The sequence below is a fragment of the Suricata suricatta genome, chromosome 2, assembly GCF_006229205.1.
Source record: "Suricata suricatta isolate VVHF042 chromosome 2, meerkat_22Aug2017_6uvM2_HiC, whole genome shotgun sequence".
Classification (NCBI taxonomy): Eukaryota; Metazoa; Chordata; class Mammalia; order Carnivora; family Herpestidae; genus Suricata; species Suricata suricatta.
Window position 1 is genome coordinate 63,069,692 of NC_043701.1, and position 16,928 is coordinate 63,086,619.

At 36.8% G+C, this 16,928-nt stretch overlaps 1 protein-coding gene and 1 pseudogene across 4 annotated transcripts in view; both read right to left on the reverse strand.

The window, feature by feature from the left end:
• Positions 1–16,922, reverse strand: part of KMT2E (lysine methyltransferase 2E) — a 105,376-nt gene extending 88,454 nt beyond the window's left edge. For 3 of the 4 annotated variants that reach the window (XM_029927548.1, XM_029927553.1, XM_029927532.1), the window contains exon 1: positions 16,583–16,922. The gene's annotated coding sequence lies outside the window, so the exon portion shown is untranslated. Of the gene's footprint in view, positions 1–3,750; positions 3,828–16,582 lie in introns of all 4 variants that reach the window. The other variant, XM_029927540.1, reaches the window with a different exon arrangement.
• Positions 11,119–11,273, reverse strand: LOC115286075 (annotated as a pseudogene).
• Positions 16,923–16,928: the final 6 nt, after the last annotated feature.

Here is a 16,928-nt window from a genome sequence, read left to right on the forward strand (position 1 = left end):
GTCCTCAATGGAAGTGAGCATTGAGACATTAGGAGAAAACAGAAGCAGGGAAGTTCACAAAAGAAAATGAGAGACAACATGTTCTGCAAAATTAAAAGTTAAACTCTGAAGCTGCCTGTTTTTTTCTTTTTATTTTATTTTTGAGCGAGCAAGAGCATGTGGGGTAGGGGCAGAGAGAGAGAGAAAGAGAGAGTATCCAAAGCAGGCTTCGGGATGACAGCAGAGAGGCTGATGCAGGCTCAAACCCATGCACGAACCATGTGTGAGATCATGACCTGAGTCAAAGTTGGACACTTAACTGAGTCATCCACATGTCCCTGACGTGGCATGTTCTACGTGGCAGCTACCAAATGGGAAAATGACATTAAATGGAAAACTACTTAGCAATATAAAGGAACTATTTTTTTAATTAAAATGTTTATTTATTTTGAGAGAGACAGAAAGAGTGAGTACAAGCAGGGGAGGGTCATAGAAAGAAGGAGAAAGAGAACCCCAAGCAAGCTCCACACTTAGCACAGAGCCCAACATGGAGCTCAATCTCATGACACTGAGACCATGATGTGAGCCAAAATCAAGAGTCAGATGCTTAAACAACTGAGCCACCCAGGTGCCCCTAAAGTAACTGATAGATCCAGCAACTTCTATGAATATTAAGGAAATTATGTTGAGTGAAATAAAAAAGCCAATCCCAAAAAGCTCATATACTGTATAATTGCATTTATGTCAGAGTCTTGAATGACCTATTATAGAAATATAGAACAGATTAGTGTGGTTTATAAGGTCCAGGAAAGCTTGTGGAGATGGAAATGCTCTATACCTTAACTGTGGTAGTAGATACAGAAACCTTACATATGTGATAAAAATACAGAAAACTAAACACACACAAACACAGAATCCAACTAGGGAAAGCTGAACAAAATGGATAGAGTGTATCAACATCAATACTCTGGTTGCAACAGTGTACTACAGTTTTGCAATATGTTACCATTAAGGGAAACTGGAAAAAGAAAAAAGAATTTCTCTGTATTATTTCTTAGAAATGCATGTAAATCTACCTTGTTTCAAAACTTAAAATTTAATTTTAAAAAATGACATTAAAGTTGTGGCCTTCAAAGCTGTTTTTTGAATACTGACCGAAATTTTCTTATGAATGAAATCTTTTATTTTTTTGAGAGAAAGCAAAAGAGTGAGCCCATGTATAGGGGAGGGGCAAAGGGAGGAAGAGAAAGGTGGGGAGAGAGAGAGAGACAGAAACAGAGACAGAGAATCCTAAGCAGGCTCCATGCTCAGCATGGAACCTGAAGCAGGGCTTGATCCCACAACCCTGGGATCATGACCTGAGCTGAAATCAAGAGTCAGACACTCAACCCACTGAGCCACACTGGTGCCCCACAAATGAACTCTTAAACCATAATCTAAGCATGTATTTTGATTCCAAGATGAAAACTAGCTTTAATCTCCTATGCTTTCTCCAACAATTGCTAATGTCAACTTGAAGTGCTATGCTAAGGAGGCCCCAGCAAATACAACAGGAGGAGGCCTTAAGTGTTCAGTAATGTCTGTTAAAAGGTACAGTAGGCATTTGTACCTCGTATTTGCTATCTCTATAGTTAAAGAGGGTGCCAGGGAAATAGGCCTGCCTGTAATTCCTCCCACCTACCACTTAAGTTCCATGACAAGCCTAAGGCTTCCTGGAGAATAGCTTGAAATCACTGGCTAAAAGAAAATACTTACAGACTCATCATGTGACATGAAAACTTATTTCACTGGTAAACTCTACCTGCCTAAAGCAGAAAAGGGAAAATATTCTCCCAAAAAGTAATATTAGAGCCTGTTATAATAAAAAAAAATCAAACAAAAACAACAAAAAAACCTGCCTTTATCTTTTAGTCAACCTATAGAGGCTACTAGGCTGGTTCATTCTTGCTTTTTCAGTCTTGAAATAAGTATGCCGTCAGGTAAGAGCATAATTTTTGACTGAAACAATCAAAGTTGGCAATAATCTTATTCTCTCCTTCTTCATTCTAGTCTTAAGTAAAACAACGTCCTCTTCAGAATTAATTAAGTATTCCTTCTATCATTATTTTGAATCATTTCTTTCGGCCTAGAGAACTTGGGTCCTCTCTTCTTTCCCTACCTAAAAACAATGTGTAGCAAAGCTAATTAACAGGATTCAAACAAATCTTTCTCTCTCTGTCTCCATTTTATGATCTCAGACCTGGGCTGTCGAAATAATTTTCTAAGTGGTCTCTCTCTCTATTCTAACTTCAACTTTAAACCAGTAGTTCTAAAACATAAACTCACAAACTGCTACTTTTCATACACTGGTAGTTGAAAATTAGGGATTCCTAGGCCCTACCCCAGAGATTCTGATTTAGTAGGTCTAAGATGTGGCCTAGATGTCTTATTCTGTAAAAAGGCATTTGCTCCAGCCCTTTATTCCAGAACAACTGCTTAAACACTGAATAGAATATGCTTCAAAGCCAACAAGTTTCCTAGTCTTGCCCTCTTCAGAAAAAAGATAGTACCTCATAGTAATTACAGTTAAATTCCTAATCTTGACATTATCAGGTTACTTTGTTCCACACTAATATTCCAACATATAAATCCTCTGATTATGCCAGTATTTTTCTATTGCTTGCATATCTTTGCTCATTCCCCTTCCATTTTTTAAATATTTATTTTTGAGAGAGAAACAGAGTGTGACCAGAGGGAGGACAGAGAGAGAGGGAGATAGAGAATCCAAAACAGGCTCCAGGCTCTGAGCTGTCAGCACAGCGCCTGATATGGGCCTCAAACCCACCAATGTGAGATCATGACCTGAGCCAAAGTCGGATGCTTAAACAACTGAGCCACCCAGGTGCCCCTACTAATTGCCCTTCAAATTTTCTAAATTAATTTTCCTTTATATATATCCACCCCACCCAACAAAAATCTTACCAAACCTTCAGGGATCATTTAAGTAGTAATGCTTCCCTGAAGCATTCTCAACTTCACAACTTAGACTTCTCTGATACAAAACTAGCTTTGAGGTCTCTAGCAGATCAACCTCCTGAGGACACAAAAATTTAACTAGGTTAACTAAAAAACTATTTCAGCCATAAAATTTGTCCCATGCTAATATCTTCCCTTCTTAACTTCCCAAAGCACGTATTACTTACCTTTTTAAAACACTGGTTTTACATTTTGCCCTATTATTTTGAAATAACGATTAGACATTTAGTTTCCAAAATTGGATCATCCACTTCACCCCATACCAAGAACTGAGATATTTATATTTTAGCTCTCAAAGCCTAGAACATAGCGATACCACCTAAATTAATCCTGATTAAATCATGTTTTCCTCAACCTAACACATTCAATCCCCTCCTCCCCTTACAGATGAACAGAAACATATCCTAAAACAAAACAAAAAATGTACCAAGAAGAACATTACCGATTCCTTCTGAAACTTTTTATTTTAAATAATTGCTTCTTTCTCTTTTAATATGCAGTGGTCCTTCAAGGCTCAATCCTCCCCATTATTTGTCATCATCAATCTCAGATTTCACCATTCATTCCTGTTTGATTTCCTATTCCCAGCCATCTATAGGATGTGTATCTATTTAACCATTTGCCATCACTGCAAAAGTTAAACTTTCAAACTGAATCTTTTCCACAGACTTTCCATTCCATTTCCTGTCAGTACCCCATTCTCCCAGTTCCCTATTTAATCCTTCTTTTTTATAGTCTCCTATCATATTTGCTCACCTTGCCTTTTGTGCCTCCTCAGTGTTTCAGATTCCTTCTTCCTCAGTCTCCAAGGCCCCCACCATCATCTTCATCATCTAAATAATTTCCAGTAATCAATAAACCTTCTAGAATATCACCATCAAGTTCTGAGTATCTTGTCTCCAAACAATGGAAAAAATCTTGTGTATTTTTAAGCCCTTATCACCCAGATTAGCACTATTCTATTATTTTACATGTAATAAAATAAACTCAAATTCATCCACTCAACATATTTATTGAGCATATTATACTATGTTCTGGATACTGTTTTATGTGCTAGAGAATGAGCAGTGAACAAAATTAAGTTGCCCTTAAGGCCCTTTTAAAATAATTTTTTTATGCTTATTTTTGAGAGAAAGAGAAAAAGAACACAAGTGGGGAAGAGGCAGAGAGAGATGACAACACAGTATCTGAAGCAGGCTCCAGGTTTTGAGCCTAACACAGGGCTCTAACCCACACACCTGAGATCATGACCTGAGCCGAAGTCAGATACCTAACCAATTAAGCCACCCAGGCACCCAGAGGTACCCCCTTTTTTATTTTATTTTATTTTATTTTTTTAATGTTTTATTTATTTTTGATACATAGAGAGACGAGCATGAGAGGGGGAGGGGCAGAGAGAGAAGGAGACACAGAACCGGAAGCAGGCTCCAGGCTCTGAGCTAGCTGTCAGCACAGAGCCTGACGCGGGGCTTGAACCCACGAACGTGAGATCTGACCTGAGCCGAAGCCGGAGGCTTAACCGACTGAGCCACCCAGGCGCCCCCAGGCGCCCCCTTTTTTAATGTTTGTTTATTTTGAGGGAGAGAGAGAGAGAGAGAGAGAGACAGAATGCGAGTGGGGGAGGGGCCAAGAGAGAGGGAGACACAGAATCCGAAGCAGTTCCAGGCTCCTAGCTGTCAGCACAGAGCCCAATGCGGGGGCTTAAACTCACCAACAGTGAGATTATGACCTGAACCAAAGTCAGACGCTTAACGCACTGAGACACCCAGGTGCCCCTGTCCTTAAGACCCTTTTAACAAGCTAGTGCAAATTATATAATCAACAGTATCAAAGTAATTTTAAGTAACTGTCTTTGATAACGATTTGTGTATTCTCATTACTTAGCCAAAAATTATTCCTTTATAAGGATCAATAAAATGCTATGATGATTTTTTTCAAATGATCTGAACTCAAATTCTTGTTCAGTCCCTCTTTAGCTATGACCCTTAGTCTCTCTAGGCCTCTCATGAAAAATGGGTAAAATTCTACCTTGCAGAGTTGGTATGTTAGTGCTTTCCTCTTAGAATTAAAAGCATCCCTATTATTCAATCCAATGATAATTTAATCAATCCCAGTCACAAAACCACTGAGCCCATTAACATACTGAAAAAACAGCTCTACTATAAATATCTGAAAAGATATCTTATATTCCACATATTTAAGATATTTACTATAAAAATCTTTTTTTTTAATTTTTAATGTTTACTTATTTTTGAGAGAGAGACAAAGCACAAGTGGGAAAGGGGCAGAGAGAGAGGGAGGCACAGAATCCAAAGCAGGATCCAGGCTCTGAGCTGTCAGCACAGAGCCTGATGAGGGGGAGGGTTTTGATCTCACAAAGAACTCCAAGATGATGACCTGAGCTGAAGTCGGATGCTTAACCGACTGAGCCACCCAGGTACGCCTAAAAATCTTATGTCTAAAACAAGAGCACTTTAATTTCTAAGTATTAACCTACAAATTTGCAAGAAACTAACAAAATGAATAAGAAAAACTACTTTCCATGTTTAAACCACTTACTTCTACAGCATTTGCCCTAGCCCTTTTAATCCCAAGACTTACAGTATTCAATGATCAACTTCTTCCTTTTCATACATTAGTGTAAATAGAAAAACAAAAACCAAAACCTGGAAATCAAAGGACCAGTGCATAACAAACTAGAGAGTTTGAATTCTCAAAGTAATTGTGTGTCTTTTGGCACACAATACCATGCCCATAAGATCTGCTAGTTTCTACTTGGAATTCAAATATCAAAAAGTTATTACATTAGTGTATAATTAATTGGTTATTACTAACATATGGTAACCACATTACAATACAACAAACTCTTAACAGGCTGAAATTTGAAAACCACACAAACTGATCCCAGGGTTATTAGCCAACACAATCAGTTACTTCCCTTAGGAAATATGTGCAAAATCAGCAAGCCAAAATTAGTAGCACCATAATGCTTTCACATAGAGGGCATTCAATTATTTGCCACTGAATGAATCTAGATTACAATATTAACAGTTAGAAGGATCCCAAAGAAGAGTAAAATTTAAATCTCACAAAATAATACAGGTTATTGTATTATGATACATTGATGAGCCTATTCAATTCCACAGACATCTGAAATCTGTCATTTCATCTAGATAGAATCCTAGAAATCCAAGTGGACAAATCACAATCAGATTCTGAAATAGCATTTAATTCTTTTTCTTTTGTATGAGTGTGTGTGCATGGTGTATGTGTGTCTAAAAGTGGAATTGAGGGGTGTATTAGTTTCCTGTGATGCATCAACACATGACCACAAACAATTCTAGAGGCCAGAGTCTGAAATCAAGATGTCAGCATGAAAGAGCATTTTTAGATTCCTAAGATACTAAATGGTCATGATTCTTGACCTAAATTTTAATCCTTGATCAACCACTACCTAATTATATGACCTAGAGAGAATTTTTAACCTTCCTGGGATTTGGTCTAGTTGTAAAATAAAAGGGAAGGCCTAGAACAGTATAAAAATTGCCCAGACTCGGGGCGCCTGAATGGCTCAGTCAGTTAAGCAGCCTACTTTGGCTCAGGTCTTAATCTTGGTAGTGAGTTTGAGCCCCACATCAGGCTCTGTGCTGACATCCCAGAGCCTGGAGCCTGCTTCAGATTCTGTGTTTCCCTCTCTCTCTGCTCCTCCCCTGTTCACGCTCTGTCTCTCGCTCTCTCTCAAAAATAAACAAACATTTACCAAAAAAAAAAAAAAAAAAAAAATTTTGCCCAGACTAGTAACTAAAATGCAAATTCAAGGCTCCACTAGATGTCAGTAAGTAGGTTTGGAACTGAGTCCAAGAATGTTTGTTTTAATAAGCACTCCATGTAAATAATACATAGGCTCCCTAGGTCACAATGAAAAATATCTAACTAAAAGATCTCACAAATCAATTCTAACTCTAGTTTCTTAAATTCAGTCAATAGGGTACAGACACCTGGATGGCCCAGTCAGTTAATCATCTGACTTGATTTTAGCACAGGTGATGATTTCATGGTTTGTGGGTTCAAGTCCGGCATTTGAAGCCCTGCACAGGTGTCTACTTGAGATTCTTGCTTGCTCACTCTCTCTTTCAAAATAAGCAAACAAACTCTAAGGGAAAAAAAAACCTTTAAAACTTCAATAGGGTGCTATTTTACATGTCCAAAATACAGGTTGTGGCCTAAAAGAAAATCCTCAGTTTATCATAGGATTTGCTTTTGCCCCTTTCACCCCATACTTTTTTAAGACAATGGGTAAGATTTGGTAGTGCTAACTGAATTTTCATTCTCTAAGACATAAATATAGTTGATTCAAATGAGTTTTAAATTAATTATGCACCTATAAAATACTAAGAATCAACTATATCATCTTATTAATCCTCCTTATTTGAAATATGATTCCCTAAATTTTCCCACAAGGCAATTTTTTTATGTTTTTATTTTCTTTTTGAGAGAGAGACACACTGTAAGCAGGAGAGGGGCAGAGAGAGAGAAGGAGACAGAGAATATGAACCAGGCTCTAGGTTCCTGAACTGTCAGCACCTAGCCTGACACAGGGCTTAAGCTCACAGACTATGAGATCATGACCTGAGCCAAAATAGGATGCTTAACTGAGTCAGCCATATGCCCCAAAACTTTAACTCTTAAAAGATATAATCTCCACTCTACCACTATTCACAAGTCTCAAATTCTTCTCCCATTCTCTCTGAAAATTTCCAAATAAATTAGTAATTTTCAGTCAAATCAGTAAAATATTCAAATCATCACCCAAATTCACTATCAATATTTTGCTAACACTATGCAAAACTGATAAAAGTATCACTATAATGTAATTAAAGTTTGAATCAGTATTTTCCCTGTTTCTTGTCCCTTTCTTGTCCTTCTAAACTTTTCTACACTGAGTATTAGATTTGTTCCAAAACCATGTACTGCTTTGTCCTAAGAGTTATAAATGTTTGATGCTCTGCTTTGTTAAGTGTACCATCTCATTAACCCTTTTTTAAAGAGCAAACTTGGGGACACCTGGGTGGCTCAGGTGGTTGAGCATTCATCTTTGGTTCAAGTCATGATCTCAAGGGTCATGAGTTAGAGCCCCGCATCAGGCTCTGCGAGCAGCTTGGGATCCTCTGTCCCCCCTCTCTCTGGCCCTCCCCAGCTCATATGTGTGTGTACACGCTCTCTTTCAAAAATCAGTATTTAAAAATAAATACATAAAAGAGCAAACCTGCATGGATGTTAAAAAAAAAAACTTACCTCAATTTCAGAAAAAAAAATACTTTTCTTCAAAAGAATTACTTCAAGGATTTTTTAATGGAGAAAGGAGAGTAACCACATAATTAAAATATGTATTTTCAGTCTTGTCTTAAAAATCAAAGTGCAAGCATTAGTGGCAAATCATAAACCTAAACATAACTGTAACTCAAAGCTCATTTAGCAATAATTCTAAAAACTAAATAAAGAATTGGAATGCCATAATTAAAAAAAATAATTTAACAACCTAAGTACTTATTTTCTATATTCTGAATTTCAAATGAGATCAGCATTCAGAAAGCTATTTTAAGTCTCATTTGTGTAGAAAACTGTGCAAGAATAATATCTGATACTATCCAAATTATCTACACTTTCCTTTCTTAAAATTTTTTTATCAGTTGTGATTACAAAAGCAATCCATATGTCTCAGAAAAACCAGAAGAGAAAAGAAAACTTCCACAATTCCAATTATCCAGACACAAATCACTGCTAAAAACTTTGGTGTACTTACAGCCACAAAGTAAAAACTTATTTGGCAAGAATAATTCAGAGACACTAAATAGGAAAGTCTGACAGGGAACAGAATATTTACACAATCTCAAAATATCTTCCCACAAATTACTTAATAATGGCAAAATTAGAAACAATAACTATACAACAGAAAAACTATTCAACACCTTAACCAAGCTATCAAAATGAACATACTGCTAAGGGGCAAACAAATATGATTTTAAAAAACCACATACTGCTCATCTAGTATTCCATCCAAAAATGCAAAACCTGAATCTAATCATGAAGAAGCCTTAGATAAACCCAATTGAGGGGCACTATATAAATAGCTAGCCTGCAATGTCATGAAAGACAAAGAGATCTGAGAAGTAAATGCAATCTGTGATCCTGAACTGGCAACTGCACCAGAAAAAAAGTGCTAATAAAGGACATAATTGGGACAACTGATGAAAATGGAATATGGACAACAGAATAGATGAAAAGTATTACATCAATGCTAAATTTCCTAAATTTAACCACTCTGGTTACCTAAGAAGAGAGGCTTGATCTTAAGAAATGCATATTTAAGAGGACATCATATATGCAACCAACTCTAAATAATTAAGAAATTTCTTTCTTTATTTTTTTAATTTACATCCAAGTTAGTTAGAATATAGTGCAACAATGATTTCAGGAGTAGATTCTTTAATGCCCCTTTCCCATTTAGCCCACCTCCCCTCCCCCCCATCCCTCCAGTAAGCCTGTTTAAGAATTTTTTTTTACATGTACAGAGAGAATAATAAAGCAAACGTGACAGGACATTAAAAATCAGGGGATGTGAGTAAAGGGTTTAAGTTTTGTACTACTCATGAAACTTCAGTAAGCCTGAACTCATTTTAAAATAAAAAATTAAGAGGTGTCAGGTGGCTCAGTCAGTTAACTGTCTGACTTCTACTCAGGTTATGATATGGTTCTGAGTTGGAACCCCACATCAGGCTCTGTGCTGACAGCTCAGCACACATTTTATGTCTCCCTCTCTCTCTCTGTCCTCTCCCACTTACATTCTCTCAAAAATAAATACTTTAAAAACTTTTTTAATAAAATTTTAAAAACTTGGTATTTTGGGAGTTATTCCTCAACACACATGCATGTATTTATATATAATATTTGTATTTTTTAAATTGAAAAGTGGAGGGGCGCCTGGGTGGCTCAGACAGATGAGCATCCAATTTTGACTCTGGCCATGCTCTCACAGCCAGTGAGTTCAAGCCTTGCACTGGGCTCTCTGCTATCAGCATGGAACCACTTCAGATCCTGTCTCTCTCTCTCTGGCCCTCTCTGCCCTAAATAAACAAACATTTAAAAAATACATTTAAAATAAAATAATTTAAACAGAAAGTGGAATCATCAGTTTGATACTAATTATTTAGTTTTAGAGCCCTCTCAAGTACAAATATTTGAACATCCCTGAAGAAAGGCAGTTGTTCCACAATGAGTTAGATCTCAGTCTCTTACTCTCCATCCAAGCAAACTTCGCCACACCATAAATACCCACCCTACCACCATCTCCTTAACCAGTCACAGCTAATTAAAGGGATCAAGATGGAGCACAGTGGCTGACACATTGACAATTCCTGGGAGGTCCGACTGTACTTTCTTCAAAAAAGTTCTCTGAGATTTACCTATAGTCTTATAACAAACCTTCTACTTAAGCTAGTTGGAGCTGATTTCTGTACCTGCATCAAACAAACTCTGAAACAGTAGAAATAAACAGTATAAGGGAAATAGGAGCTACTTAAATTCATCTTTTGTCTGTGCTTGGAAAATATGATTTTGCTGGGGGCATAATGGTAAAGATGTAATAAGGCTGTCAATTCAGCCAATTACGCAGCTCCATTTAAAAGAGAAGCAGCAGAAAAGCAAATAATTCAAAAGGAACGTTCTTATTTTCTCAAGAAGAGCTACTATGTATCAGACCAACCTCAGACCCCCATCAATTTATAGCTAATGAAGCAGAGTCCCAACCATTCAAATCAGTCACATCAAGAATCTTCCCATCTTTTGCAACATCATTAAAGAGAAAATGGGTTTTCAAATTCCTGAAAGTTGTCTTTCTTTGAACAACATATAAAGCATGACAGGAGGAATTTAAGAGATCTCTCTGTAAAATAAAAAATAGAAACTATTATATTTCATTATTAGTCTGTGAAATAAGAAAAGATATTAGGAGTGTTTCTTTCTCATATATAGTGTCCGGATATGTAAACTTTTGAAAAAGCAAAACTATTTTCCTGACAATATTCTAAGTGATAATAGTTAATTCCTTTCACCACATTCCTCACTTTTTGCTAAAAACCATTAATACTAGGCTTTACATTATTGTTAGACCAGTGACACAAATGGGAAAACATTCAATCTTTAAGTTTACTTAACTCAATTAGCAATAGTTGTGCCTCGGATAAACCTCATTAGCTACAATACTGCCACTGCACAAAGCTAAAAACTTACTTAACTCACATGAGTTTAAAATAACTTATGGTGAATTCAGTTAAAGTCTTTAAATAAAAATTGTTTTAAATGCTCTTGAAAACAAAAGCCAAATAGGTTTAAAAATTAATAAAATATTTTCTCATCTCAGATAAAATGTTAGATAACATAATTATATAAACTTGAACTTTAAAATTATCTTATGAATATAAGCCAAAACTATCTCAATCCTACTGTTCTATTACTTAATTTTATGCCACAGGCTCAGACCTTAAATGCTGCAACCCAGTTAGCTATAACACAGATGTGATAACTTAATGTTCTTTCTCAACAATAAACTTCAGGACCAAGATGTTTATTCCTTTGGATTAACTCTAAGCAAACATCTAAGAGTTGCTAGAAAATTCTCTCTCTTTTGTGCAAAAAGCTGCACAAATCATTGTTTCTGAGCTCCTGTCTTAAACCCAGATTTCACATTTGAGATAATTTAAAAATGCAAAAATAAACATTTTAACTAAAAATAACAGACATGTAGTTGATTATTTATTCATTGAATTATTATAGATTATTTATGCATTTAAAGTCATAATATCTGTTTTCATGGCATCTTAATTCAACACATCAAAAAAGAATTCTAACTAACCTTTTGCACTGAGAAGTCCAAGATCCCAAATAGCTTAGTTTTGTAAATAATCAAATCAGACTTTCCAATAAAGCTGTAAAATTCACTTACCAATATAAAAATGGCTTTCCTAAACTCTCTTAAAAATAAAATATGATTTATGCTGTATGAGGAAAAAATTGATTTCATATTAATGAAAATATTTATCAAGTGAAATAGAAGATCCACCTATTTTCTTGATTCTCACTTAAGTAAAAAGCCTATTTATTAATGGTTAACAAATATATCTCATGCTCTTAAAAATACAAATAACACCTAATTAACTTAACCTGAGTCGTCATCATTCTGACTTTTTATGTAGCACTTATCACAAATGCTTACGAAAATAACAAAAAAAATCCTTTGGTTAATTCCTACCTCTCTATAAAATACTGTTTAACTGCAATAGCAAGATTTTTAGTTAACTATGGTTACTTCAAATTTGGTGCACTAAAAACTATTTTCAACCATAAATATTCATTTTCCACATTAAATGATTTTTTAGGTTATGTATATTATCCTTTTAGTATTAAAATAAGACCTATTTTAATGTATCTTCCCAACATTTGTACAATACAAAAGAGACAGTAAAAAAAATTGTGAGCCACTCCAATTTCAAACCAGCCTAAAATCTAACATTTATACAGTAGCACCTAAAATAGTATCCTTGTTATTTTGCCACTCAATATAAAAAATAATTTAAACATAAAATAAAAATAATTCTATAGTCAATATTAACAAGTCTCCCGGAATACAAGTATCAAATGCTTATTCTAATATATAACAAAGAACAGTCTCTGATTACCCTGAATATTTGAGACGTGTTTGCTCAAATGAAAGCTTTAAACTCAAAAAACAATTGAGCACCTACTCTTTACTGTGAATAATTCCTTTGTAGATAAAAGCTAATTACACACTGTGAAAATATTTTTTAGGAATAAACAGCATCTTCTGTAAAAATTCCATACTAACATTTCTTTAGTAGTTTTTGATAGCTCTTCAAAGTCCTTTTGGTTTTCTAAATTTTAAACACACAATGACAGTACACATTAAAGTCCTAGCAGTAACTTCCAGGAAAGCAGAACTGTTACAATTTACATAACATACTTTTTAAAATAACATAGACTTAAGAGTTTGATGCATGAAATGGGTAATTTAAGAGGTTAGACTTTCACTAAGACCACTAAGGCATATGTTAAAGGAAGAATTTCTTCTAACTTATTAATTGGCTTTTTTCCTCACTTCCTCATTTTAGATCCAAGAAGTCCTAGAGCTTGCTGTGATATACATAGTAAAAATTCTCTGGCTGGAAGCTATACAACTAACAAGCCAAAATTGTGAGAGAGTTATCAGAGATCTGAAGAGTTGAAGGGAAATGGAGGAGCCCTGTGAAGGTTCTAACTTAAATTGAGATCAAAGGGATCCTATAACTTACACTGACAACAAAAGGGAAGTATGATCAAAATATAGTCTCTAAAAATAAAATTTGCTCACCAATTATATTATGATTTTTCTCCAAATCCACTTAAACAGATAAACACCTAATCCCTCAAACTCAGCTACCCTAAGAACAAAGACTATTTAACTAGTTTTCTCCCAAGAGACCGAATGTTTCAAAACTCACTCAGAAAAAATCATACCTAACCTTTTAAAAAATTGCCTCTACAATTCTAATTTAAAACACAGATGGTCAATGCGGTATACATTAACAGAAACCAAACACTTACAGCCATGTTATTTATAAAGTAACCAATTAAAAGAGTACAATATATTTTTTAAAATATAGCAAAAGAAACAAAATCCAAAGCAATGAAGGAGACTAGTATGAAGAAAGCTTATAGAGTGAAGGCAGCTTTTCTTTTAATTTCTAACTTGGTATTGTTTATTTGAAGCCAAATAAGTCCAAACGCTTTGTGTGTCTAGAGCTGACCAAGGTCACTATCAAGAAAACACAATGGGTGTATACAGTTTTCCTTTCCATGGCAAGCAAACCAAATTTCCCTAAAATGATTTCCTACAATAGATAGTAAGTTTAAAGTACCAACCTTCTGAACCACAGATCGTAACTATATAGTCTATAAAACAAATGCACAATCTTTACAAAGCAGTTACGGATCTAGACTTATACGATGATTCAGAGCATGCTACAAATGAGTATTGACCCCAAATCCCTACACAAACTCTTCCACTACCTACCAACGTTTCATTTCATAATAAAATACTCCAAAGATTCTAAGTATGATTGTATACTGCCTTCCATGATGAAACTAAGGCAGTTATTGCTACAATTATTTTGTACAACAGAAAACTTAACTAGTTCATATACGAACTTCATGATTCCCTTATTCTGTTGTAAATATTAGAGCAGAATTTACTGTGGAATAAAAGAATCACAAAAGGGTGGGTACTCTTCAACCTTTTCAAGAACTACTAGATTGGAAGGCACTCATTTTTCAGTTATTCCACATCAGAATGGTCATTAAATGCCATTAATGGCCCACTGATACCTCGCTGCTGAGTTCAGGCCAAAAATATCAGCCTTCCACTACAGAAATAAATTCTAATCATTCCCACTTTTAAAAATATTGTTAAATGACACCATTTAATTTTCTGCCTCCATCTAAAAATTCTGAAGCCAGCATAAAATGGATTCAAGACCCTATATTATGGTATGACTTTTATTTAGTCTATTAAAACAGACTAACTTCCACACATCCCATAATAGGTAAATGGGTACAGGGCGGGGTATCAACTAAAGTCTTACTTTTTTACATACATAATTATGATTGTATGCTATAAAACAATTTTAAAAGGCAGCAAAGCATAGAGCTTCTCTTCATGAAATACACAAACTTAGAAAATGCATAAGGAATGCTTAAATATGAGAAAAATGGATGCAAAATATAATAGTGGGAAGAACAAGCATCTCCACACCCAGTGAAGTAACAGGTTTAGGCTTGTTTGTACAGCTCCCTAAAAATTAATCTCAAAGAGTACAAAAACCAAAATTCACAAAACTGGTCAAGTGCTGGATGGGAAACATTACATCGTAAATTAAAACATCCACTCACACAAAATGTTGCACTTATACACTTATTAAACATTTAACTTACTTTAGCACAGTGAATAAGAAACACTTAGATTAAATGAACAGAAACTATTATTTGTTCCAAATCATTGTTTTAAAATATGTAAGTGTACCTCCCCTCACTACTCAAATTTCTCAGGCTACCTGAGTGTTTCTATTTTTTTTTTTTTTTTTTTTGGAAAGTGGTGTCATTTTATTTGCCTCTCAGGAAAAACCAACAAAATTAATCGACTAAAACACAACATTGTAATTTGCAGTAAAACCAACACATTTTTGTAAACTATTGGGGAAAGAAAAGCAGCATAGTCCTTTCATGTAAACCTAATAAGCCTGTAATATGCTGCAGACAAACGCACTGCATGGGGTGTGGAGGACCCGAGCTGATTAGATTACCACAACATCAGCCTGGGGCCGCCATTTTTAGAATCTGTAAAGGACAAAAGAGGGAAATTTCACTTTTTACTTCCCATCACGTAAAATAAAGGAAAACACGAGACTACTTTACAATTAGGTATTGATGTCTCCAGCCTAGAGTGAAATGCACCTCACTTAATTCTCTCCAAGGTCTCCAGAACTCCAACACCTTACGTTATTCACATCTCTACAAGGGGGGTAAACAGGCAAAAACCACCACCACCACCCGGGGTTTACTCCAAAGCGAACTCTAGCGATTTCTCTTTGACTTTAAATTGTATCATTCTTAAGACAGACTCCAGCAAGAACGGATCTCTACGGAACTGAGGCCAGTAGAAGAGCACTCCGGATTGTTTTTTCTCTCCCCCTCCCCCGTTTAGCACAGTGAACCATTTGTTTCTCTTCCATATCTGCGGCCACAGTGTTTGTGCCAACCTCTTGGTCAAAATAAGCTTTTCTGAAATGTGCCATATTGTGGGTTCTAAGCCTCCGGTACAGTAAAGGACGGCGATAATGCAAGAGGAGTGGGGGAGGAGACTGAGAAGGCTGGGTACTGGGGTGACCACCTAAGGGGCGGGTTTACCCTCTCCCGGAGAGGATGAGGAGCTTTCTCGTTCTCCCACAAAGGAAGATAGAGACCCAGAGCGTCCTTTTAACCCTCTTCGTATTTAGCTAAATATTATACCAGAGACTGCCGGTCAAGAAAATGGGAGAAGAAAATGGGGCCTATACGGCTTTTCAGCACCTGAACAAGATGCGGTCGAGGAAAGGGAGACTGGGCAGCTCCTGAAACCACTTCGACACAAACCCTGCTAACAGCCACAAGCCTCCCTCCTCACCCAAGCGGCCTTAACCTGCTGCCAATGAGGAGTGCGCCTCCTCCCTAACTCCCACTCTCAAGGGGGTTTAACTGCCAGTTTCCCCTTTCCCCAACCCTAAAACCCGCCATAATGCTCCCTTTCCAGGGACAGGGAAGAGAAAGGATAAATTCGATTCAACCAAGCAACGTCTTGCCCCAGCCCAGACACCTGAGAGTCAATGTCGACTCCCCCCACGCCCCCGGAAGGATAAAAATGAGAAAGCCCTCTCCCCCCTGAAACACGCGTCCCTCCACCCCGCAAACCCCAAGAACTCCCAAGGAGACGACAGGCACTGACCTGTGATGTTCACACACCAGACACTCGAACCCCGTTATCTGCTCGACCCCCAAGGAGTCTCTCCACACCTCCGCGAACAGACGACCCCCCGACAGCAGCCACTGCGGACACAGGACCCGGCTCCACACACCCCCTCCCCAAACAGCAGCGCGCAGCCTCTTCACCAGCAATCAAGGAGTAGGGGAGGGGGCACCCAGATAGTCAACAGGAACGCAGAGACGACGGCAAAGCTGCTCAGAGTGTCTATGCCCCCACTGTTGCCGCTCCCGAACTCAGGCACGGTCTCCGACTCGGCCCCCTGCGCCCGCTCAGTGTCACTGCCTCTCGCTCTGGGAAAATGGCGGCG